Source organism: Oratosquilla oratoria, chromosome 9, assembly GCF_046742065.1.
Source record: "Oratosquilla oratoria isolate Oo_2021 chromosome 9, ASM4674206v1, whole genome shotgun sequence".
Lineage (NCBI taxonomy): Eukaryota > Metazoa > Arthropoda > Malacostraca > Stomatopoda > Squillidae > Oratosquilla > Oratosquilla oratoria.
The window spans coordinates 68,899,083-68,926,181 of NC_134785.1; the positions used below are offsets into that span (position 1 = coordinate 68,899,083).

General features: G+C 45.0%; 1 protein-coding gene across 2 annotated transcripts in view; it reads right to left on the reverse strand.

Annotated features, from left to right (window-relative positions):
* The window catches only part of LOC143028533 (chondroitin sulfate N-acetylgalactosaminyltransferase 1-like), a 492,873-nt gene that overhangs the window by 190,219 nt on the left and 275,555 nt on the right, over positions 1 to 27,099 (reverse strand). For both annotated transcript variants that reach the window (XM_076190790.1, XM_076190789.1), the window contains one exon: positions 15,628 to 15,677. The gene's annotated coding sequence lies outside the window, so the exon portion shown is untranslated. The remainder of the gene's footprint in view (positions 1 to 15,627; positions 15,678 to 27,099) is intronic.

Below are 27,099 nucleotides of genomic sequence, written 5' to 3' on the forward strand. Positions count from 1 at the left end.
TGTGTGTGTGTGTGTGTGTGTGTGTGTGTGTGTGTGTGTGTGTGTGTGTGTGTGTGTGTGTTTGTATGTGTGTGTGTGTGTGTGTTTGTATGTGTGTGTGTGTGTGTGTGTGTGTGTGTGTGTGTGTGTATGTGTGTGTGTGCACGCGCGGGGCCATGGGAGAGGCGCAAACGTGGGCAAGGGTAGGGGGGAGGGGCGGCCTGGCATACTTTTTCCTGTAAAACCAAATAACAATCGCTCTGGGTTCTGGTGTATTAATTCTACAGTGTGTCCTTGCAAATTCTTGGTGAATATATCCTTATATTTCACTTACATGTCATGCACACACACACACACACACACACACACACGCGCGCACATACACACACAAACACACACACTATATATATATATATATATATATATATATATATATATATATATACATATATATATATACATATATATATATATATTATATATATCTACATATATATATTATGTATATATACATATATATATATATATTATACACCGCATATGCTTTCCCTGAACTGTGTGTTGCTGCCAGACGATTTTCTTCAGTTGGGGAACCCCTCCCTCCCCTCCAGATCGACCCCGACTCGTTGAGGATCGTTTTCATTTATTTTAGTCTAAGTGCCGCCAGCCAATTTTGTTCATCAAAGGGAAGTTTACATTTTCCCAGATCTAACAATTATGGCCTACCTCTATACCCGAAGGGAATATATATATATTTCTGGCTGCCGCCAGGCGATTTTATTCAGATGAGGATTGTCCCTTTGAGTGGCGCGCGTGACAACAGCAGACTCCGTCCATCGCTGGGCTGTCAGCGTCTGCCCGTGACACCTGTCAACAACACCTGTCTGGGGTGAAGAGTGCAGGTGGGGGGAGGGGGGTGGAAGGGCACCCATCCTTTGAGCAGACCAATATTTCTTCGCTTTAAATCTACAATTATTTTTGTCCTCAAGGAAATAACTATAGGCCTATTAGTTTGACTTCGATCGTAGGAAAAATAATGGAAACTATCATCAGAGATGCTATCGAATATCATTTAGAAAGTAACCGTTTGATAAATGATAGCCAACATGGTTTCAGACGGAAACGTTCTTGCGTGACTAACTTACTCGAATTCTACAACACAGTTATCTCGAATTATGACAAAAGAAACAATATAGATTTAATATATCTAGACTTTGCAAAGCTTTTGATACCGTCCCACACGAAAGACTACTTACTAAATTAGCTTTGCATGGAATAAGTGGTAGCCTATTAGGTTGGACTAGTAATTGGTTGAAAGGTCGAAAACAGAGAGTTGTTTTAAATGGAAAAACTTCTGGATGGAAAAGTGTTGCAAGTGGAGTTCCTCAGGGTTCCGTTCTTGGGCCACTTCTATTCATAGTATATATAAATGATATAGACCATGGACTAAAATCTACTGTTTCCAAATTTGCTGATGATACAAAACTGTGCGGAGTGGCAAATGATCACTCAAACCAATTAGATATTCAAGAAGATTTAGATAAATTACAGCAATGGTCTGAAAAGTGGCTAATGAAATTTAACACAAGTAAATGCAAGGTAATGCACATAGGTAAAAATGACAGCAAGTACGATTACAAGTTATTTGGAAATTCGTTAACAAAAGTGGATAGTGAAAAAGATCTCGGCGTAATTATCAGTAACGACCTCAAATCATCCAAGCAGTGTATTTCAGCCTCTGAGAAAGCAAATAAGATTCTGGGATTGATTGCGCGATCTTTTGATTTCAAAAGTCCATCACTCATTAACAAGCTATATAAATCGTTAGTTCGTCCACATTTGGAATATGCTGTTTCCGTATGGTCACCGAATCTCATTAAAGACATTGACAGACTGGAAAAGTACAACGGCGAGCCACAAAACTGATTCCAAATATCAAAAATAAATCATACGAAAATCGACTTAAGCACATGAATCTGTTTTCCCTAAAAAAGCGTAGACTCAGAGGTGACTTGATACAGGTCTTTAAGATTTTAAAGGGAATTGACAACATCAAAAGTGACCAAATTTTCACATTGAATGAGAATCAGACAAGAAACAATGGTCTCAAACTGTCCAGAAATAGATTCAATTTGGAAGTAGGTAGAAACAACTTTGCCAACCGTGTAGTTAATGAATGGAATAAACTTCCTGCACAGGTAGTGCAATGTAGTTCAGTTCGAAGCTTTAAGAATCATTTAGATAAATACCTAAGTAAGATGCTGTAAATATTATAATTTATGTTATATTATTTGTTTTTGTTTTGTTATAATTTGTCTGTCTGATTTTCATTTATTATTAGTTATATGTCAATTTATTATCATTTACTATTTACCTGTTTGTTTGTTATTCAACTATACCAATGCATTTATTTATGTATTTTAATTGTTATTTACATTGTTATAGTTTTAATTTATTATTAATATGATTTTTTTTTTTTTTTTTTTTTTTGCATCCGACCTAGATATGGATCAAAAGGTCTCCTGTCGGCATGCTTTGCCTTTGTAAAATATATATCCTCAGATGTTAGATTAAAAAAGTTGACGAAATGCAAAATAAACAGGTTGCTATCAGGTAGTACAGTCGCCAGCACTTATAACTGGTACACACTTTGGTTGCTGAGGACAGCTTCCGCCGATTTGCTCCTCTTTGTTTACTTCTGCGTCACGGACTCTTTCATATTTCTCAGACCTTCAATTGTCGCTCGTTCTTCCTCTACGCCTTTCCCTTCCTACGACCTTCTCTTTGTCAAGAAACAAAGAAGGAAAGAATAGAAAGAAAAAGCTTGAAAGGAGAGATTAACATAAAAAGAAATGATACAAAAATGAAAGAAGGAAGGAATAAAAATAAGGCGAAAGAAGAAGGAAAATAATAAGTAGAATAATAATAAAAAAATAAAAAGAAATAACAGTGACTACTTCCGCTGTTATCTTTGAAAGCATAACACCTCTTCTAGCTGCCGCCAGGCGATTTTATTCAGAAGCGAAAAAAAAAGCACGGGGAAATCGATAGCGTGACCTCAGTCTTCCGTCCAGTCCGCGAAGAGAGGAAGACGAGGATGAAGAAGAGGAGGACGAGGAGGAGGAGGAGGAAGAAGAAGAGGGAGAGGAGGAGGAGGAGGAGGACGAAGAGTAATTGGACGAAGTGGAAGAGGAAGATTGTGAGGAAAAAGAGGAGGAAGAAGATGAGGAGGATGACGAAGAGGAGGACGAGGATGAAGCGGAGGAGGAGGTGGAAGAGGAGGACGAGGAGGAGGAAGAGGAGGACGAGGAGGAAGGAGGGGATGAAGAAGATGAGGACAAAGAGGAAGAGGAGAAAAAGGAAGAGGAGGAAGAAGAGGAAGAGGAGGAGGAAGAAGAAAATGAGGAGAAAGAGGAGGACAATGAGTAAGAGGAGGAAGAAGAAGAGGAGGAGGACGAGGAAGAGGTGTAGTAGTAATAGGAGGGGGAGTAGGAGGAGGAGGAGGAGGAGGAGTAAGAGGATAATGAGTAAGAGGATAAGGAGGAGGAGGAAGAGGAGAGGAAAAGGAGAGGAGGAGGAGAGGAGGAGGAAGAGGAGGACGACGACGAGGAGGAGGACTCGATTCAGCCGACGAAGAGTAGACTCCAAGGCGAAGGAGATGGTCTCCTGGTTCCTGGTCTTGTCCGGCGTACCTGACAAGTCATCCTTCCACCCTCCCCACCCCCGCCTCCCGCCCCCCACGCTTCCTGCGTTCGGTTGGCAAATGACGACAGGGGGGAAGAGGGGGGAGGAAAGTGTCTTGGGGTGCAAGAGGAAGAGGAGGAGGAGGAAGAGGAAGCTTCCGAAGTGTGAGTTCGGTGTACAGGAGGACAAGAAGGATGGAAGAAGAGGATGAAGGAGGATGGAGACGGAGAGGGCGGGGGAGGGGGGGGGCAAGGGGGAGGATGGGTGGGAGGGAGGGAGGGAGATGGAGTCATACTTACACTGATGATGACGATATATTCCTTTAGTCTGGCGATTTCATTCATCCGAGGGGAATCATCATAAGAACATAAGAATGAAGGAGACTGCAAGAGACTACAAGGCCTCCACTAGGCAGTTCCATGTCCATGACCACCTATTATCCCCATCCATAAAGATGTCAAACCGTTTCTTAAAGCAACCGATAGTTTCAGCGCTCAATACGTGGTTACTAAGTCTATTCCATTCGTTGACCACCCTATTAGTAAACCAGTTCTTGCCTATTTCCTTCCTAAATCTAAATTTATCCAATTTGAATCCATTACTGCGAGTCCTGCCCTGCTGTCTTAATATGATGAACCTGTTCGCGTCACCCTTGTTAAAGCCTTTGATCCACTTGAACACCTCTATTAGATCACCCCGCACTCTGCGTCTTTCCAGAGAGTGTAAGTTAAGGTGACGAAGCTTCTCCCGAGGAGCGGAAGGATACCAGGTTGAAGGACAAGTAAGAAAGGAAAATGAAGGGAAGGAAAAGGAAGGGAGGGGATGGAGGGCTTGAGGAAAGGGTGAAGCAGAGAAGGAGACAAGGGTGAGAAGAGGGAAACGAAAAGATTGGTGATGAGAGGGTCTGGGGAGGAGAGAGGGAGAGAGAGAGACTGGGAAGGAAGGAAGGAGGGAGAGGGAGGGATGGAGAGAGGGAAGAGGATAGAGAGAAAGGGTGAGAGGGAGAGAGAGAGAGAGAGAGACTGGGAAGGAAGGAAGGAAGGAAGGAGGGAAAGGGAGGGAAGGAGAGAGAGGGAGACAGAGAGACTGGGAAGGAAGGAAGGAAGGAAGGAAGGAAGGAGGGAGAGGGAGGATAGGAGAGAGAGAAGGAGAGAGGGCGGGAGGAGGAAGAGAAGGAGGGAGAGTGGAAAAAGGAGAGGAAAAATGCAAAGTGAAATGCTCGGAGAAGGACGGCGGGAAGAGGGACGTCAAGAAAAAGAAGAAAAAGAAAGATAAATTTATTATGGTCTATGGTTTACCAGAGATAGAGAAAGAAAAAAAAAGAGAGAGAGAGAGAGAGAGAGAGAGAGAGAGGGAGAGAGAGAGAGAGAGAGAGAGGAGAGAGAAGGGGGGGGGAGTAGATCCGGAGCCAACAATAAAGAGGTTCCCAGTCGAACAACACGACCTTTAGCGGTTGTGATCAAAATCCCCTGTTTTGGGATTTATGACAAAATCTACACGATCACCATGGTGATGATGGACTTAATACTTTAACGATTACAGAATATTGCTGCTACCACTACTGCCACCTCCCCCCTCCCCCACCCACACGCGTGTGCGCTCGCGCACGCACACACACACACACACAGTTCAGGTCAGGTTAGGTTAGGTTTGGTTGGCTTACGCTAGCTTAATTTAGGTTAGGATACGTTAGGCTAGGATACGTTAGGCTAGGTTACGTTAGGCTAGTTTAGGTTAGGTTACGCTAGGTTAGGTACATTTATGTTAGGTTAGGCTATCTTATTTCAGGACAGGCTATGTTAGGTTATGATAAGCCAGGTTAGGTTTGGCTAGTTTAGGCTATGTTATGCTAAGTTAGGTTAGGTTAGACTAGGTTGGATTAGGCTACGCTTGATTTGGCTAGGTTTGGTTTGGTTTGGTTAGGTTAGGCTAGGTTATGTTAGGTTAACTACAGATAAAATTACCATGGAAAACCAAACAAAACAACTTCTAATATCGTGCTTCTGTTCGCACCCGAAGACCTCGAATCACGTGATCAACTGTTCACGTAAACAAGACGAGACCCGAGACGACGTCAGCTCAGGCGTTGTTCCTTCTTCGCCAATCCCGAGTTCGACTCTGTCCTCACACGAAGTGGATCCACGTTCTCCTCTCCATCCTGAAGCTTCATCACGGCTCTTCTCACCATTCCACTCCCACGCATTGGGAAGTGAGAAACCCCTAGCAGGGAAAGCCTGTCAAATGTCTAAACCGCTGGTTTTTTTTTTGGTTTTTTTTTTTTTGGGCCGATGTTTGGGTCGCCTCCCCACCTAGCCAGAGCTATCGGGAACCAATGCGGCATAGCCCGGAGCGGGTCGAACTCACGACCCCTTGCACATGAGTTCGAGACGGTACCCACATAACCTCACGGCCCCTTCTACCATCCATCCTTGCCTTCAGATAAGGACTTCGTAGACTTTCGAGTCTTTCGGGATCACCTGGGGACACTCAAACCTGCCACAGTGTATGTCTGAACTATGTTAAGGTGGTGGTGGCACATTAGGTATTTCTCGCTAACATGCTATTTACTTTTGCTACTTAGTTTGAGTAGAAACGACTTCGGTTAGGACCTCTTGTTTTTCAATTTTTCAAAAGTCAAATTACTCTTACGTCAAAGATTAAGAAACTTAATGACGATCTAAGAGAAGTTAAACCTAGAATGCGAATGTTAGACACAATGTCGAGATGTTCTTACGAAGTCTAGAATATTGTCACCGAAGTCATTTCTACTCAAACGAATAAGCAAAATCAAGTAACATGCTAGCCTAGTGTGCAGCCATATTTACTTATACATTTCGTTGTCAAATACTTAATATATTTCTACAAAACGCGGTTTCTTTGTCGTTCTTTGCGGTATAGCAGTCCCGCAAAGTCGCGGTTTCCTAGTCACGGTTCGAATCCCGCACTCCTCTTCGATTCCCACCAGTGGCTGTTAGCTACCTGTCCCCAACAGTTCTTACAGCGCATATATAGAGGGAGGGCAATAGGGACGGCTTCGGCCGCAACTACTCAGCGCCTCCTGGTGTGTGTAATCGCCTTGAACAGGGAATTACTGAAACCTGACGACAGCTCAAGAGGAGACTTTGTACCTAAGAGTTCGAATCCTTTAGGTCCTTCTAATTTGAACACTTCCACCCCCCCTCCCCCGGAGGTCGAACATCCGAGGACGCTACTCCGCCCCGAGCATACGGAGTCGTCGCTAAGGGTCGTCCTGCAGAAGGATAGCATCAGATAACGACCTCAACGGGTACTCGTTGCCAAGCGGCGTCGCCTCTCATTAGGCACTTCCAGGAACTAATTTCAAAGACGAAGATCTCGTGAGGTCCTACCCCCCCCCCCATCCCCCTTCAGCATCCAGGTCATTAGTAACTGTCCAGTTCTAGAGAAGTGAGGTACTCCAAGTTGGAATCATTCATCGCCGCAGTGTTTACTCAGTCAAAAAGAAAAAACGAAGAAGAAAAAAATGTACTCGAAGGACAGAAGCAAGTCGCAGTTGCTTTGGACTTCAAGACTATTTCCTTTTTACATTCATTTTTCTCTCGTTTTGAGTATGGCTTACAAGAAATGTCTGCGAGCTAGAGTCGGTGATATATATATATATATGCATATGTATATGTGTATATATATATATATATATATATATGTATATATATATATATATATATATATATATATATATATATATACATATATATATATACATACATACATCATACACATAACGAGGAACGCCAAGGGATTATGTAAGGCACTCCTCATGCCATGGCAGCGGTAAGGACCCCTGAAGAGAAAATTTCAATTCAGAATCAAGTGCTGAAAGAGGGGAAACATCTTAATGCCCCGTCTTCTCTTTCAAAGAGAGTCGGAATCGTAATTAGACTGGGAGGATTTCTGGGAGAAGGCCTGAGAGGCTCCCAGGGGGAGATGGAGAGACTGAATAAGCACACAAACAGACCTTTGCAAATGGTATTTGTACAGCGAAATGATGAGATTCTTGGGGAAGTATCCCGCGCTTGGTTCCGTGTGTGTAGAGAGAGAGAAGGAGGCATACAACCACCAAAATTCAGACAAATATTGACTTTGAAAATAACAAAATATAGCACTCGTACAGTGGTTAGAAAAAAATGAAGATTGCAGTCCTGAGGAAAAATCGATGGGTATTTCTCGACTACTGGCTTCTTTGAAGGATTATGTGAGGCGTATTACTCCACTGCAATACTACAACACAACAATACTTATAAACACTCCCTCACCCCCATACACCCTAATCCTCTTCCACCCCTGCAAGCCAAGGAAAACAGACCAATAATATACTTCTAAGAAAAATTTCGAGGTGGACATCATACAACATACAGGAAGAAGGTGAGGAGCATACACCAGGAGGCGCTGAGTAGCAGCGGCAAATACCGTCACCTTTGCCTATTGAGCTTTAGTGGCTTTTGGGGGCAGGTAACAGTCACTCACTGCTGGTAATCGGGGAGAAGTAAGGGATTCGAACCTGCAATTAAACGAATGCGCCACCAGTGCACAGCACAGGCAACAGGTATAACCATAACATATATAGGGTGGAGGGCTCTTAGCGGGAGCCTGTAAGGGTAATATTACTAATATTATTACTAATATTGTTACAATTACTACTACTACTACTACTACTACTACTACTGCTGCTGCAGCTGCCACTATGTCTACCTCTGCTACTACACCTGTCTACCGCTGTACTACACCGGAAAACGAAAGTCAAACCAAGTTTGCTTACATTTGGGGCTTAAGACGGGTATGGTGAAAGATTAACCTTGTCCAAGAATGGCCACCTGAGGGATACTGGGAGTTATAATACTTTCACAGCGAAGTAGAGGACTACTACCACGTGGGATCTCCCATTCTCCACGACTTACCTTAAACTCGTTTCACACGTATCGACTTTTCGCCGTGTGCCGTCCGCGACACGACGTCGTGCTCTCAAGTAACTATGGGTGTCTATGGATGTGTTCACACGTGGTCGTGATAGGTGAGAGCGTCCATGGATACCTATGGTTGTTTGAGAGGACAACGTCGTGTCGTGGACGGCGCACGGCGAAAAGTCGATACGTGTGAAACAAACCTTAGGGCTGTCACGAACACTTGTTCACATTTCTTTTCCCTCTGTCCCTTATCCTTCTACGTATTTGTTTTTTTTCTCTTTCTTTTTGTTTTGTTTTGCTCCCTTCGTCTTTAATTCATTCCATTTGTGGTTTTGCGCTCTCTCTCTCTCTCTCTCTCTCTCTCTCTCTCTCTCTCTCTCTCTCCTGCTTCAGTAACATCTACTCACTTCCTCTTAATCCTCATCTTCAGATCTAGAATTTCCCTCTTTCCTTGCTCCCTCCTACCTACATCCACCGCTTTCCTTGTCATCCTTCCCTTTCTCCCTTTTCCTTCCTCCCTCAGACATGAATCCTTTCCTTTCTTATTCCCAAAACTCCCTTCTTCCTAACTCGTTTCGGGACTCGCTCTCGTTCTTCTCCTTTTCTGCATTTTCATTTAATTCCGTCCCCACTTTTTCTTTCCGTGTTTTTACCATCTCCTTCCTACTTCCCTCTGCATATACTTTCTCTCCGTTCGTAGCCTTGGCATTTCTCGACCCCAAATACACACACACGCACACACACACGCACACACATACACACACACACACACACACACGTACACACACACACACACACGCACGCACACACACACAAATATTTCATATTCTTATACCTACATTACACCACTCCACTTTGTATGTTTTAAAGACTCCATCTGCCTTAAAAAAAAAAAAAAAAAAAAAAAAACTCTTTAATTGCACGGCGTGCCTCCCCGCCTCCCCATGCACGGAGTACTTGACCAAGCTTCTTCTTTTACGGCTCATGTGACAATTGTCTTCGTTCGTGTCGAGAGTCTGCGAAACGAGGCTTGGGCGTTTATACGAGACGGATGTGGGGTGGGAGTCAGGGGATGGGGGTGGGGGGAGATTCTCGTTATGATGCATTGCAGGAGTGCAATTTGCCAGCATAAGAATGTGCCTCCCTCGTGGTGTAATATCAAGTGGCTGGAGCGGAGGACTAGGGGGGAGGGGGGAGGGGGGATGTAAACCTTATAACAAAGGGGTGGGTGGACGAGGAGGTGGAGGAGAGAGAAGGGGATGGGAGAGAGGGGGGGATGGGAGAGAGGGGGGGATGGGAGAGGAGGGGGGATGGGAGAGGAGGGGGAGAGGAGGGGAGGGGAGGGGAGAGAAAGGAGAGGGGAGAGGAAGGAGAGGGGGGAGGAGGGGAGGGTTAGGGGAGAGGAAGGGAGGGGAGAGGAGAGGAAGGGGAGAGGAGGATGAGGGGAGAGGAAGGAGAGGGGAGAGGAGGGGAGGGGAGAGGAAGGAGAGGGGAGAAGAAGAGGAAGAGAAGGAGAGAGAAAGAGGAAGGGAGATGATGGGAGGGGAGAGGAAGAGAAGGAGAGGAGAGGAGAGGGAGGGGAGAGGAGAGGAGAGGAGAGGGAGGGGACAGGAGAGGAAGAAGAGGGGAGAGTAAGGGGAGGGGAGAGGCGGAGGGGGAGAGGAGGGGGAGGGGAGGAGGGGGAGGGGAGGAGGAGGGGAGAGGAAGGAGAGGGGAGAGGAAGGGGAAAGGAGAGGAAGAGGAAGAGGAAGAGGAGGAGAAAGAGGAAGGGAGGGAGAGGAGAGGAGAGGAGAGGGAGGGGACAGGAGAGGAAGAAGATGGGAGAGTAAGGGGAGGGGAGAGGCGGAGGGGGGGAGAGGAAGGGGGAGAGGGAGGGGAGGGGAGAGGAAGGGGGAAACAGGAAGGAGAAGGGAGAGGAGAGGGAGGGGAACGGAGAGGGAGGGGAACGGAGAGGGAGGGGAGAGGAGGGGGAGGGGACAGGAGGGGGAGGGGACAGGAAGGGCAGGGGAGAGGAGGGGGATGGTAGAGGAGGGGTGGGGAGAGTAAGGGGGGAAGGGGAGAGGAGAGGGAGGGGAGAGGAGAGGGAAGGGAGGGGAGAGGAGAGGAGAGGGAAGGGAGAGGAGAGGGAAGGGAGGGGAGAGGAGGGGGAGGGGAGAGGAAGGGGAAGGGAGAGGAGGGGGAGGGGAGAGGAAGGGGAAGGGAGAGTAAAGGGAGGGGAGAGGAAGGGGAGAGGAGAGAAGGGGGAGGAGGGGAAGGGCTTGATGCCTCCATGCAGTCTGGCGGAAGCCCCTTTTTTGTGCTGAAGGCGCTCCTCCGCCTTGCAAACGAGCCAGTGTTGCGTTATCACAAGACGGTAACGAAGCCCTAAGTTGATGCAAAAAACACCGAAGGTGCGTCTGATGATGCAAGCCGAGCGGCGAAGACGCGTCTTACACGGCGGGTTTTTTGGCTTTAAAAACGCGCCAATGGGGATTCTTGGCGGCGAAGACGCGTTTTATAAGGCGCTTTTTTTTTTTTTTTTTTTTTTTTGAGGTTAAAAATACGCCAAAGGCATACCTTGGGGCGGAAGAATGTTCTACATACAATGATCTAAACACAAACACACACACACACACACACACACACACGACATGCACAATGTATGCCAACCGTGATACGCGAAGAACACATCACACGAAACCTACTGTGCGTCAAGAACACATTACCCCGGACATGCATCTTGCATGCTGAGAACACATTAGACCCCGCAGGTTCCACGGCGAGCTTAGGATTTGCTCTGCTTTGCTTGATGTCGGCCGAGAACAAGCGCGGGACTCGAGTCGGCGCCCGGCATTATGCAAACGAGAGGTGTTGAGAAGGCTTTATTGCCATCCTGGCCACGTGCCGTCTCCCGCGCAAAATTGCCAAAGGCAGGAGATATGAGAAGCCGCCAGAGTCAGGGCGTAACAACCCGCGATATCAGCCGTTTCCCTTCGTAATAAGGCCAAGATAATGGAGGCGCTGTGTAATAAAACGCTAAGATGTGAATAGCCGGGGATGGCTCCCGCGCGCCGCGCTGCAACCCAGGGCCACAGTCATGTGACGGGGAAATTTGTATCTGCCTGCCACACTGCCTTCTTGGTTGGTTGTCTGCCAGCCTGCTTGCCTGCCTGTCAGCCTGCCTACCTGCTTGCCAGCCTGCCTGCCAGCCTACCTACCTGCCTGCGCGTCGCGACGGCCTCCAATCTGCCCTATAGCCCGTCGCTGCCCTGCGGGGGCACACACACTCTTCACCTTATGTATTGCTGTTCGTCAGTCTCCTCGAAATGACATTTCACCTTTGAATGAAACCGCCAAGCATCACAAACACATCACACCCGCTACACTACATAGCAGAACACCCACACACACCAAGAAACATTAAAACTACACCCAAAGACCTTTATTACGCACAGATACTCTCTTCTCTTCCTCCACAACCACCAAATACCAGCCTCCGGAAACATATTCATAATCATATCACTCACCGCTCCATTAACACACTGAAAGACAACACACTGCTGCATGCCAGACCCCCTGATATCCACCCTTCTGAATCCTCTCTCCCACGAAAGGACAGAGTCCACTTGGCCAGGCTGCGATGCGGTCACCACCCAGCACTTCTAAGCTACCAGAAGAGGCTGGACGACCGTGTTGTGAACAGCTGCCCAGGATGTAACACTTCACCCCATACCATACAACACATAATGGAAGACTGCATTATACACAATCATGCACGCAAACAACACAACATACACTCTATAAAGGATTTGTGGGAAAACCCAGTTTCGGCTGTGGCCTTCCTTGGGGAGACGGGACTGCTCGGACAGACAGTCTAGGGAACGACAACAACAACAACAACAACAACTCATTCCCACTTGTCTTCAGTTTGTGACCCACTTGGGAGGAACGCTACACACACCCCAGCCTCCTCGGGAGATGGGGGGGGGGAGTTCATTTTTGGGTGCTCCCCCTAAACTGAATAAAATCAATTGAAATTGGCTACGACAAACTACACGAAATTACCAGACCCCTTATAAGCAATAAAAGAATAGATCAAGACAACTTTATTTTATTTTTTCTTCAAGAGTCTACGATGAATAAAATCGCCAGGCGGCATTGCCCAGGGTCAAGATCAGCCAAGGTGTCCCCCCGCGTCCTCGCAGGGACATGAGAAACCGAGCGCTCAGCGGCCGCGCCTCACGCTCCGCGGGACGTCGCGAGGGCGTCTAGAGGACAACGGAAGGACGGGTGGGCGGGCGGGCGGGCGAGTGGGCGGTCCATGGCAAGGACAGAAGAAACGGGCGGAGGGGGAAGAGGTGAGGGAGGGGAGGAAGAAAGTGGGGAGAGGGGGGGAGAGGGAGAGGTGAGGGGAGTGGGGAGAAATAGGGGAAGGGAGAAAGGGGAAGGGAAAAGAGGGCAAGGATGGGAGTGAGGAAGAAGAAAGAAGGAGTGGGAAAAAAGAGGGGAAGAGAGGAAGAGGGAAAGGAGGAAAGGGAGGAAGAAGAGAGAAGGAGAGGGAAGAAAGAGGAGAAGGGGAAAGGGGAAGGGAGAAAGAGGGAAAAAGGGAAATGGAAGAGGAGAGAAAGAGAGGGAAAAGGAGGAGAGAAGGAGGAGAAAGAAGAGAAGGAGAGAAGAAGGAGAGGGGAAAAGAGGAGGGAAGGGGGAGGGGAAAAGGGAGAAAGGAGGAGAGTGAAGAATAGGGAGGAGGTTGGGAGGAGGGAAGGGGAGGTGAGACGGAAGGGTGATGAGAGGAGGGAAGGGGCGGGTGAGGCTGGAAGCGTGGAGGTAATGAATACTCATTTGTTTCTTAGCAGATCGCAACCCTTTTGTCTCGATGACGGCCCCTTTACAGGCTTTATTCTGGCGCTTATACCAGGCGATCTGACGATATCAATCACCTAAGGTGGGTAAAGTGGGAGCGGGGATTTAGGTTGACGAGTTGCCCCCCAACCCACATTCTCTTAACAGAAAACAATCACCCTGTGATATATGTACAATATGTATGTATGTATGTATGTATGTATATATATATATTTATAATTATATATATATATATAGAGAGAGAGAGAGAGAGATACATTCTGACAGGTTGACGTAAGTGGAAGTGGGAAACACATGAGTCTTATTCTGTATTAATTCCTGACTAGTTTCACAGGTATGCTTTCTCATTCCTTTAAGAAAGCATACCTGTGAAACTAGTCAGGAATAAAATCAGCCTAAGACTCCTGTGTTTCCTACTCTAACTTACGTCATATATATATATATATATATATATAATATATATATATATATATTATATATATATATATATACATACATACATATATGCGGAAAAACCACCAAGGAAAAACATAAACTGATCACCAAGCACTTTCGTCTATTCAGACATCCTCAGGGTACATGAGGATGTCTGAATAGACGAAAGCGCTTGGTCATCAGTTTATCTTTTTCCTTGGTATTTAGAATCACGAGTTTATGTAATTTCTCATGCATACATACGTATATATATATATATATATATATATATATATATATACATATATATATATATATATATATATATATATATATATATATATATTTGTGTGTGTGTGTGTGTGTGTGTGTGTGTGTGTGTGTGTGTGTGTGTGTGTGTGTGTGTGTGTGCGTGCCCACGAAAGGGTACCATGTAAATTAATGAAGTTCGCCGGCGCCAGGGTTGATTTTCCAATCCTTTATGTGCAGGATCATCTCGAGGCCCGGCGGCCAGCTGGCACCACGAACCAGCTGCCTATTTGGCACCACACTAATCCCCTCCCCCTCCCCCCTCCAACACCGTCTTGATCTTCCCAATTCCTTTCAAAGTTTAGACGAACAACGTCCAATCCCCCTTTCCAGTCTCGACATTTCAAGGAAACCTATTGACTACTTTAGTCTTTGTTGGGATTTGTTTCTGATATTTGGTTATTTTGTTCAGCGCGCCACCGCTGTGCTTTTCTGACACTTTGAGAACATCTTTGACAAGGTTCCGACGTTGTAGAAAACGGACACTTCCTAAGCTCGAAGGTACTGACAATAAACAGTGTAAGACTAGTTGAGGTGGCAGCATACTAGACTTCGGCTACGTTTTTTTTCTCTTCAAATTTCCAAATGTCAAATTACTCTTGCGTCATAGAATGAGATGCTGAATGACGAACTAAGAGAAGTTAAACCTAGAATACGAATGTTAGACACACTGTTGAGATGTTCTTACTGAAGTCTAGAATATTGCAACCGAAGTCGTTTCTACTCAAACTAGGTAGCAAAAGCAAGTAGCATGGCAGCCTAGTGTGCCATCACCTTTACACTAGCAAGGTACAACTAACTGCGGTTGACGTTCAGTGAAAACCTTAACTATTCACAAATCTGAACTACCTTTATAAAGTTAACAATCCTTATTCATGCATCACGATAAAAATCTGACTAACATTAAGTCGTGCATAACTTGAAACTAAGAATTAGGTAGCGAGTTTTGCTTAGATATTAATTCTACCTTTAGACTGTTCTATCTAGTTACATTTTCATACGGATGGTCCTAAGTAGCTTAGGATCAATGCTTGCCAATTAACTCTTTCATTACAAATAACATACCTTCATTCCGGCTGTCGCCAGGCTATTTCATTCGGCATAAGGTAAGTCATCTAGGACGGAGAATGGGCGTTTGTTACCACCGGATTACAAGTGACCTTAAATCTCTCTCTCTCTCTCTCTCTTTTCTTTTTAATCCAAATTGTTCGGCGAGCCTTATTCGGGTTGAAGATACGGTTCTGTGAACCGGTGATGTATAACGTCCAAAACAACAACAACAACAACAACAATAACATCAACAATAACAACAGCAATAACAACAACAACAACAGAGGAGGAGCTTCATTCGGGTTGAAGATACGGTTTTGGGAACCAGTGATCTATAAAGCCCAAAAGAACAATAATAACAAAAAACAACAACGACAACAACAACAACAAAAGAAGCGGAAGACCCTACCTGTGAGCCGCGGGGCAGACACCTGAAGAGTCTGACTTGGTCCTGGAGACCTGCAAAGACAAAAAAGAGAGAGAAAGAAATGAGAGTGAGAATCTTACAAACTTAGAAATCGACGCGGTTTCCAAAATGCTACAGTAATCGATCTCCTTCTGTGCAAGGAGGGGATTTCCCTTGGCTGAATAAAATCGCCAGACGGCAACCAGAAGAAATATAGGAATCGTCCATGACTGTGAGAGCGTTCGTGCATACGCCATTATTGCGGCATTTGTGATAATGGGCCTGAATTGGACAAATTTAGGTTTATGAAGGAAATAATCAGGAACTGGTTAACCAATGAAGTGGTTAACGAATGAAATAGACTTAGTAACCATGTAGTGATAATTGGTTACTTTAATAGAAGATTAGTTAATTTTACAGATGGGGATGACAGGTGGTCATGGACATAGACCTGCCTAGTGTAGGCCCTATGGTCTCTTGCTGTCTCATCAATTCTTATGTTCTTAATGAATTTTACTCTGAGATTTTCATGTGTAAAGGATCTTCCTAAAAATGTCCGATTTTGATTATATCTATTGACTACAACTGATGCTAAATCACTATTATGTAGATATTCCTACATATTCCAAAATGACTGGAAGAGAGGTAATTACAGAAATAAATAAATAAACAATACACAATACGTCTTTCTTCAGAGAAGATATTACTACATGATTAAATTTCCAAAAGAAACTCAATCTAATAAGTATCTCTATGATATTATCATAATTATTATGATTATCACAATTCTTATCATTATTATAATTATGATAATCACTATCAGTATCATCATTATTACTATTATTATCATACAACAAGAGGCACTTAATATACTACAATCCCACATAGCTCTTCTTTCCTACACTCCCTACCACACTCCCACCTTCCCTGCCTCACTCCCTTTCCTCACTCACTCTGTCACTCCCCCTCCCCTGCCTCACTCCCTCACTCACTCCCCCTTCCCTGCCTCACTCCCTTTCCTCACTCCCAGTTCCCTGCCTCACTCCCTTTCCTCACTCACTCCGTCACTCCCTCACTCATTCCCCCTTTCCTGCCTCACTCCCCCCTTCCCTCTCTCATTCTCTATCCTCACTCCCCCCTTCCCTGCTTCACTCTCTTCACTCTCTTTTCTCACTCACTCCCCCTTTCTTGCCTCACTCCCTTTCTTCACTCCCACATTCCATTATCAGCAGACGATTCACTCTCGCATCCATCCATAACAGCAGCCAAATACATCCGCAATCACCCGCATCTCCCCTAGATACACAAGGATTGCTGGTGTAGTGGTAAGCGTCGAGGGTTCACGACGACGCAGACCAAAGATCAAGTCCCGTTCCGGGCTTACAAGCAATTCTAACACTATAAACTGTTACTGTCCCCCTTAAGCAATGGTACTGCATATGTGTGTAATAAGGTCACAGTACCGATATTAGGATTAGTATATATATATGGGATGTAAGCTCTAATCCGGGAGGGTAAGATATGTTAATCACACACCCAAGCACCTGATCTAAAACCATGGTGAAACACACACACACACACACACACACAAACACACACACAAAACGAGATATGAAGACGGGACACCACGAGCATAGCTCCCTTTTCCGTAAAATACAACTAGATACAACTAGGTAAATACACACACATGCACACACACACACACACACACACACACACACACACACACATACGCACACACAAACACACACACACAACCAGTGTTAAAGCTCCTAGAAATCGGATAATTGAGCGTGGGCGTACCAGGCCACTAGTCTTACACGCCCCATTGCGTCCTTACCCGCCCACCCGCCCGCCAGGCCACCCAAGCGACCTCTGCGTCTCCCTCTTCACGCGTGCACACACACACACACACACACACACACACACACACACACTCCCTCACTCACTCCCCCTTCTCTGCCTCACTCCCTTTCCTCACTCCCAGTTCCCTGCCTCACTCCATTTCCTCACTCACTCCGTCACTCCCTCACTCACTCCCCCTTTCCTCACTCACTCCGTCACTCCCTCATTCACTCCCCCTTTCCTGCCTCACTCCCCCCTTCCCTCTCTCATTCTCTATCCTCACTCCCCCCTTCCTTGCTTCTCTATCCTCACTCCCCCCTTCCTTGCTCTGAGCTCTCTTCCAGGAGGGAAATAGCTGTCGATCACGAGTCCAATACGTGATCCAAAGACCAAGTAAATACACACACACACACACGACTCGATGGCGCAGTAGTTAGAGTTCCCGGCCGCCACTACGGCGGTCCAGGTTCGAGTCCCACCCAGGGCTGAGATAATTTCAGTATCGCTGCACTGCGAGTCGTTACTCCAACTCTCGTGGTGGTGGGGGGGTTGAGGGTGTGTGTACGTATAAGATCAAGGCATACCCATAGATCGGTCATATATGAGCTCTGAGCTTTCTTCCGGGGGGGGGGGAGAACTGTCGATCACGAATCCAAGACGTAATCCAAAACCATGGTGAATCACACACACACACACACACACACACACACACACACGTACGCACACACACATACACTCCTTTTCTGTATACTGCAGTTCGGAAAACACGACCACAAATTTAAATGTCAATATTGCAACTGGAGAATAAGGTGATATAGGCCATTACCATCACCATTCACTACCAACTACCACCACAACAAGCAACTACAACCACCCACTACCAACTACCTCCCCTGTACCCATAAACCCCCACCCCCACCCCGCCCACCTCCTGCAGCTGCAGGACCAGGAGGAGACTCAGTAAAGTCTGTCATTTAAGCAGCTCAGATCTCGGAGGACGAATTCGGCCGGCGTAGAGTCTGGTTCCGGGCCGGAGTCCCCTCCTTGCTTGCCTGCTTGCCTACTTCCGGGGGCGGCAGTGAAGAGGGGATCAAAAGTCCGAGAGGGTCTCTCAAAGAAGACCGACCAAAGAAGAAGAAGAAGGAGAGGAAGAGGAAAAAGAAGAAGAAGAAGAAGAAGAAAACTAAGAAGAGGACGAAGAAGAATAAGGATAAGAGGAAGAAGAAGAAGAGGATGAAGAAGAAGAAGAGGATGGTGAAGAAGAAGAGGATGAAGAAGAAGAAGAGGATGAAGAAGAAGAAGAGGATGAAGAAGAAGAAGACGATGAAGAAAAAGAAGAAGGAGAGGGAGAAGATGAAGAGGAAGAAGAGGTAGATAACGAAGAAGAAGCAAAAGAAGGAAAAGGAGAAGGAGAAGATGAAGAAGAACAACACCAGACATCGCCATGAGGAACCCAGAAGAACCGGACTTTGGGTAACGACAGGTTTTATTCACTCGCAAGGGTCGGGGTGGGGGGCATTCCGGTCTAAATGAAATCTCAACGACTAAGACCTCATTCAGACCAAGGTCTGGGTCTAGCAGTAGAAAAATAATAAAATTATAATAAATAAATAGAGAGATAAAAAAGGTACACAAATGAATAAATAAAAAAACAAATAAAAAATATAGATGAACAAAGATAAATAAATGAAACGAAAAATAAAAACAAATAGATGCAAGAGCGGGTTTCTCGTTTGGCAAAACCAAAAGAACACGAACGAATCTTACAAAGCGAGGAAGCCAGTTGTAAGTAAGCAACGAAATGCCAACACCAGTTTAACACGAGGAGAGACCACTAAACGAGCAAACGAGAAGGAAGCAGGGAGGGAGGGAGGGGAAGGGAGGGGAAGGGAGGGAGGGGAAGGGAGAGAGGGGAAGGAAGAGGAGGGAGAGAGGGGAAGGAAGAGGAGGGAGAGAGGGGAAGGAAGAGGAGGGAGAGAGGGGAAGGAAGAGGAGGGAGAGAGGGGAAGGAAGAGGAGGGAGAGAGGGGAAGGAAGAGGAGGGAGAGAGGGGGAGGAAGGGAGGGAGTGAGGAAGAGGAGGTGGGGGAGTGAGTGAGGCTGGGAAAGGGGGATTTAGTGAGGGAGTGACGAAAGGGAGAGACGCTGGGAAAGGGGAGTTAGTGAGGGAGTGAGGAAAGGGAGTGAGGCTGGGAAAGGGGGAGTTAGTGAAGGAGTGAGGCTGGGAAAGAGGGGGTTAGTGAGGGAGTGAGGAAAGGGAGTGAGGCTGCGAAAGGGGGAGTTTGTGAGGGAGTGAGGAAATGGAGTGAGGCTGCGAAAGGGGGAGTTAGTGAGGGAATGAGGAGAGAGAGTGAGGCTGGGAAAGGGGGAGTTAGTGAAGGAGTGAGGCTGAGAAAGGGGGAGTTAGTGAAGGAGTGAGGCTGAGAAAGGGGGAGTTAGTGAAGGAGTGAGGCTGGGAAAGAGGGAGTTAGTGAGGGAGTGAGGAAAGGGAAGGAGGCTGCGAAAGGGTGAGTTAGTGAGAGAGTGAGGAAATGCAGTGATGCTGCGAAATGGGGAGTTAGTGAGGGAGTGAGAAAATGGAGTGAGGCTGCGAAAGGGGGAGTTAGTGAAGGAGTGAGGAAAGGGAGTGAGGCTGGGAAAGGGGGAGTTAGTGAGGGAGTGAGGAAAGGGAGTGAGGCTGGGAAAGGGGGAGTTAGTGAGGGAGTGAGGAAAGGGAGTAAAGCAGGGAGTGCATGGAAGAAGAGTTATATGGGATTCTATCGTAAAGTTAAAAAAAAAATCTTAAGGAGCCAAAATAGTGTGTATTCCTCTCTCGCTGAGAAGAAATATATCACCATAATCTTCATCATATTTTTCGCCTTCCTCTTCTTCCTCTCCTCCTAATTTCCCTTTGGTCTATATTTCGTTCCAGGTCGGATGATATTCAACACCAGAGTCGAACGCATCGTCTCCTAATTTAGATTTATGAGGAAATGGCCAAGATCTGGTCTACAAACAGAATGGTTAACGAAAGGAATAGACTTAATAAACACGTAGTTAGCACTGAAATAGATGTTTGTTTTGTGAAAACGTTAGATAACTTTATGGAGAGGGATGACAGGTAGTACGGGGCATGGAACTACCTAGTGTAGGCCTTATGGTCTCTTGTACCCTCTTCCATTCTTATGTTCTAAAACGTCACGAACTGACTCCCATAGGTGCGTTACCTCTGGAAGGGTAGTGCGTTACCGATATATCCATATACGCGTTGTATATACATATGTATATGTATATAATACGCATTGACGGTAATGCACACCAGATTTTCGGTAACGCACTACCTGTCCGGCGGTAACGCACTACCTCTCCAACGGTAACGCGCCCAGCTCTTCGAATAAGAAAGCCCGGATCTTTACCCGGATATGGATCCCCGTCTGAAGAGGGATCCGGTCCCGTCTATAATCACGAGGCCGCCAACCCGTGCTTGCTGCAGACATCCGCATCAGCGACGCGAGTCCCATGCACGCTTGCTTGCTTGCGCTTGAGCGATAATGCCTTTCAATGGGGGTGCCACGGTGATGAATAAAATATCCTGGCCCCGGCGATGAAGGGGTGAGAGGCCCCGGGAAATCATTCGAGCGTAAGTATAACAAGCAGATGCTCTCATCCGTATTATGCGTTTAGAAACTCGTATTGTCATAGTGCAGTGTGTGTGTGTGTGTGTGTGTGTGTGTGTGTGTGTGTGTATGCGTGTGTGTGTGTGTGTGAGCGAGAGAGAGATAGAGTGAGAGAGAGAGCGAGAGAAGAGAGAGAGAGAGAGAGAGAGAGAGAGAGAGAGAGAGAGAGAGAGAAAGTGTGTGTGTGTGTGTGTGTGTGTGTGTGTGTGTGGTGTGTGTGTGTGTGTGTGTGTGTGTGTGTGTATGTATGTGTGTGTGTCTGTGTGTCTGTGCGTGTGTACGAGCAAGCGCTAACGATAAACAAGAAAACATTTAGCCTGATAACCTGATATAGAAGTCATCAACCATGTTAAAATTAAATTTTTCTTTAATAGATAAAAACACCTAATTACAAAAAAATATATACAGAAAACTATTCATCTTGTACATCATCTTTTCTGCCCAGCGATTTTCGTCAGCAATTGGAAACCCTCCATCTACTCTTCGGATATTCTAGGAGATCCCCAAATGCGTACTTTGTTGGTAGACCGGTAGACGCGTCCACTAACGGTACCGACCACTCGTCAAGGACCGAAGTTCGATTCTGCAGCACTGGACACTCGTTAGTTCAGTGTACTTATGCAAAGCGACGGCTCGTTAATCACAACGCAGCTAACGAGATATCTGAGGAGATAATTTCCGTCCCATTCGTGCGGACAATCACTTTCTCTCTTGACCAGCAAAGGAATAAAACATCAAAAAAAAAAAAAAAAAAAAAAAAACATCTTAAGAGTGTTTCTTCACTATGCCCTTTCACTATGTTAAGAATTGGTTCGTTCTTTTACAGCTGCCGGCGAGCGATTTCATTCAAACAAGGGAATCTCATCTCTGACAGGGCGAAAGAGTTTAGAAAAGGAGTGCATCAAAGAACCAGTGCCAATCAGAGTTGAAGGAAAAACCCAAACAAAAGTCGCTACGGAGGACCACAGGGCGCCGAACATTTCTGAGAAAAAGAGAGAAACAGAGACAGAAAGAGAGAGAGAGAGAGAGAGAGAGAGAGAGAGAGAGAGAGAGAGAGAGAGAGAGAGAGAGAGAGAGAGAGAGAGAGAGAGAGAGACCATTTTCCAAAGGAATCGGTCTCAAAGATGCAGGTTCGGTGTAACGAAGACTGATGAATGACCAAGACGGAAACTGGAAAAATATTCTCTGCTTAATCAAGACCTCAAGATTACAAACCTACACAACTGTAATAACGTATTCATGGAATTCTTGTGATACATATATTATATATATATATACATATATATATATATAATATATATATATATATATATATACATATATATACTAGTATGTACATATTAATTTATTTTGATCTCAGACAAAATTTTATTTACCCAAACATTACTAACTTGTTTATTCTTATTCCAGCAATATTTCACTGTCTTTTATCAAATAATTATTAATGTTTGGGTATGGTAACTTTTAGGCCACCCTGTATACACACACATTAACACACACGCACACACACACACACTCACATATATATATATATATATATATATATATATATATATACATTCCATCACATTAACTTTTTCACTTTAATTCCATGTCATCACGATCGAGACTGACAATGCGCTCGACGGAGACATATGCGTAAACTGATACGCAGTGAAGCCAAGGACTCGAACTCAGCTCAGACGTACCAAATGAACAGTGACTCAAACCACTGCGCAGTGGTTGAAAAAAGATTAATATCTGCACTGGGGACCATTCAGTATGTGTGTGTATATATATATATATATATATATATATATATATATATATATATATATATATATATATATATATATATATATATATATATATATATATATATATATATAGTCCTACAAGCTTGTTTGCTTTCTTTGAGGCAGATATACATTGGTTATGCGACTTAATGTAGATATTAATTATTACAAAGATATTTTTCATTTTCCACTTTAGTTATTTTCCCACGAATGACTTAGAAGTCAATTTTAGTAGCATTTGTCTCTATGCATACAACTTTCCACACGAGGAATTTCTGATTTACGTCTTTCCTCGTATGTCTGATCACATTGTTACGATGGGTTATGTTCTTGGAAATAAAATAATTACTGGTTGTGTGGCATACAGTATATGGCGCTTTACCAGTCCGCGCGTATACTTGTGTGTGTGTATTAGAGAGAGAGAGAGAGAGAGAGAGAGAGAGAGAGAGAGAGAGAGAGAGAGAGAGAGAGAGAGAGAGAGAGAGAGAAAGAGAAACACATGATCTTTAATGTGCCCCAGAGTTACTAGTTTCTTTCAAGAGGCAGGGAGGGAGAGAGGGAGGGAGGGAGGGAGGTAGGGAGAGAGGGAGGGAGGGAGAGAAAGAGAACGAGAGGAGAGAGAGAGAAAGAGAGAGAGGGAGAGATAGAGGAGGGAGCGAAGGAGAGAGAAAGAGGGAGAGGGAGAGAGAGAAGGAGAGAGAAAGAGGGAGAGAGAGGAGAGAGATAGAGATATAGAGATACAGAGATAGAGAGATAGAGGAGGGACGAGGGGAGGGAGGGAGTTGGGGAGGGAGGGAGTTAGGGAGAGAGGGAGGGAGCGAGAGAGAGAGAGAGAGATTACCTCCACCATCTGACTGTGAATGGAGTAAGAAGCGACACAAAATCGATGCCGTCCTTTTAAACTCTCCCCCCTCCTTTCCCCCCCCTTGGTGGCATTACCCCCCTAGATGACGTAGCACTAAACATTAACACAAACGACCCTGGCCCAGAGTCTCGATCGTACAACATTAAGTTCAAAACTTGACCAAAATCGTCTGTCGCCAACCAGAATGAAGTATATAGAGTCAGCCACAGGGGGGGTGAAAGGGGTTAAGTGTTGATACGTTTTAACCAACCCACACGAGTCGATACGTTTGTGATCAGAACTCGAGTTTTGGGCGAAAATGAACTCCGCTTAATACGATCTGTGTTACGTGATTTTTTTTTTAATTAGAACCGTCACGTGATACAGAAAGTAGAAACAAGAACAGGGGGAAGGGGAGATATATGGAGGGGGGGTTCCTCCCCACTACCTTAGGGAAGGGGGAGAGGGTAACCTTGGATGTGTGTGTGGGGGGAGGGAGGGAAGGGATATATTCAGGGAAATTATGGGGTCCTTTAGGCGTATACTCGTGTGATATGCTTTCGGTTTCCATTCTACAGCAGGTACATTATATGGGGAAGCAACCCTACAGGGTACACCACCTCAATGTGGTGGTTCTCAAAGATCAGTGTTTCTTAACTTGGGGGTACCTTTACCCCCAAGGGGGTACAAATCCTTGAACCTTGGGGGGGTACGAGACATAATAGCCAGTGCAATGGTGCTGTATATTTACCATGAGAAAGCATAATGTGCGTTCATTGTATCCTACTAATTGACATTTCTAATTCGAAATATAAAAAGTACCTTTGTTCAGTAATTGAATATATCTAATAATTTCTCAACAAAGTTTGTATCACTAATCCTTTTCATATGTTTGCATTGTATTTATATTGGATGGAGGTACGAGAATTTTTTTTTAGATAATCAAAGGGGACGGGCACTGAAAAATGTTAAGAACCACTGTGCTCAATGAACAGCGGAGCTTGCAACCGGCGACTGATCCCCTCCCCGCACCACCATCAACCGGTGAGATCAAAAGAAGTGCACATATACTCGTACAAAATAAAAATCGAAAATCTCTTTCCAGAGAGAACTTTGGGGGAAAGGAACGTTGCCGGCTCCGGCTACTGCGGGGCTTCCACTGAGTAGAACCTGAGACAATATATTAATCAATCCATCTCCTGCAGTTGTTTACAGTTTTCTACCAGACACGGGTATATTTGAACTAAGGCGGTGCTGTACCGTAGACTTACTTCGTTGTTGTTGTTATTATTAGTTATTATCATTATTATTATTATTATTATTATTATTATTATTATTATTATTATCATTATTATTACTATTATTATTATTATTATTATTATTATTATTATCATTATTATTATTGTGGTAAGACATACGTGAGAAAGCTATAGGAAAGGGGAAGGATGTTTTTTGGGCTTTTATGGATCTGGAAAAGGCTTACGACAGGGTAGACAGGAAGGCACTGTGGGATAGGAGGAAAGCTTCTAGGAGCTGTCAAGAGTTTTTACGAGAGTAGTAGAGCATGTCAGGATTAGAAATGGAGTGAGTAGTTCGAGGTAAAGGTGGGACTTCGTCAGGGATGCGTTATGTCGCCCTGGCTGTTCAACTTGTACATGGATGGGGTGGTGCGAGAGGTAAATGCAAGGGTAGTGGGTCAGGGATTGGAGATGGTTAAAGAAAATGGAGAAAAGTGGGAGGTGAGGCCAGCTGTTGTTTGCGGACGACACTGCGCTTGTGGCAGGATCGGAGGAGGGATTGAGGAAGTTTGTGACAGAGTTTGGGAGAGTGTGTGAAAGAAGAAATCTGAAGATAAATGTGGGTAAAAGTAAGGTGATGAGATGTACAAGGGTTGAGAGTGGTAGCGAACTGGAAATGAGCATTAAGGGAGAGCGACTGGAGGAAGTGGATAATTTTGATATTTGGGTGCAAATGTGGCAGGAAAAGGTGGAGTGAAGGTGGAGGTAGAATGTAGATTGAGAGAAGCGAGTAAATGCCTTGGTGGTTTAAAAAGTGTAATGAGGAATAGACATTTGGGAATGGATGCTAAGAGGAGACTGTATGAAGGAGTGATTGTGCCAACAGCACTGTATAGGGCAAAAACATGGAACATAAGAGAGGAAGAGAGAAGGAGTTTGAATGTGTTTGAGATCAGGTGTCTGAGAAGTATGATGGGGGTTACTAGGCTAGATAGGGTGAGAAATGAGGAGGTGAGGAGGAGAACAGGGGTGGAAAAGGAGTTGGGAGATAGGGTTGATGAAAGAGTATTAGGATGGTTTGGACACATGGAAAGAATGAGTGAAGAAAAACTAGTAAAAGAGGTATGGAAGGCAGATGTGGAGGGAGTGAACATGAGGGGACGTCCTAGGATGAGATGGATGGGTGGGGTGAAGGGGGCTTTGGGGAAGAGGGGAATGTCTGTTGAGGAAGGACGGGAGAGGACAGAAGACAGGGATGAATGGAGAATGGTTGTATATGGATGATGTTGTGATGCATGAGGTGGAATGGGCGGGGGGATGGGGGTGAGGTAGTATGTGTGAGCAGAATTTGACGTAGCCCGAAGGGTTTTCTCCCCGTCTTCTCCTTTTATGCAAGGGGGGACGGAGAGGGGGGGTCGCCGATTTAATGAAGCGGCCTTGCTGTGGATGTGCTGTGACTTGCGACACTGCCTCTGACCCAGGGCAGTGGACAAGGTGCAGGGATGACCCGTCATCCAGGAGGTGCTAAGATAAGAGGGAGGGTGGAGGGGAGTGGATTGTATTTAGGGATAGAATGGGTGGGAATGATTTTATGCCTTTTTCTTTTTGGCTACCTCCCTTGAAAGGGGGAAAAAGCCTTATATGTATGTATGTATTATTATTATCATTATTATTATTATTAATCATTATTAATCATTATTAATCATTATTATTATCATTACTAATTATCATTATTATTAGTATAATTATTAATCATTATAATATTTTTTACTTTATTTGATTTGATGAAAACGGTAAATACATCCTATGATGTAATAAACGCGAAAAAACAGTAAAAAATTCCAATTACTGATCAACACCATCTAACAACTTAGTAATTTTTGTTTGGGTCTAACGCTGACACTACACCCACGGGATGAAACGCATGAAAAAAATATGACCAATATTTGCAAACACTCGTGATGATTTTACTTTTATTACGAAAATATTCAATTATTTCTGTCACAAATTCACCGTCGTTCTTTGGTCTTTGCATCGCGAGCGAATAACGTTTCCGGCAATACTTTGCCGCACATTGATAGAAAAGTTAAAATAAATACGATGTATATGTTTATATATT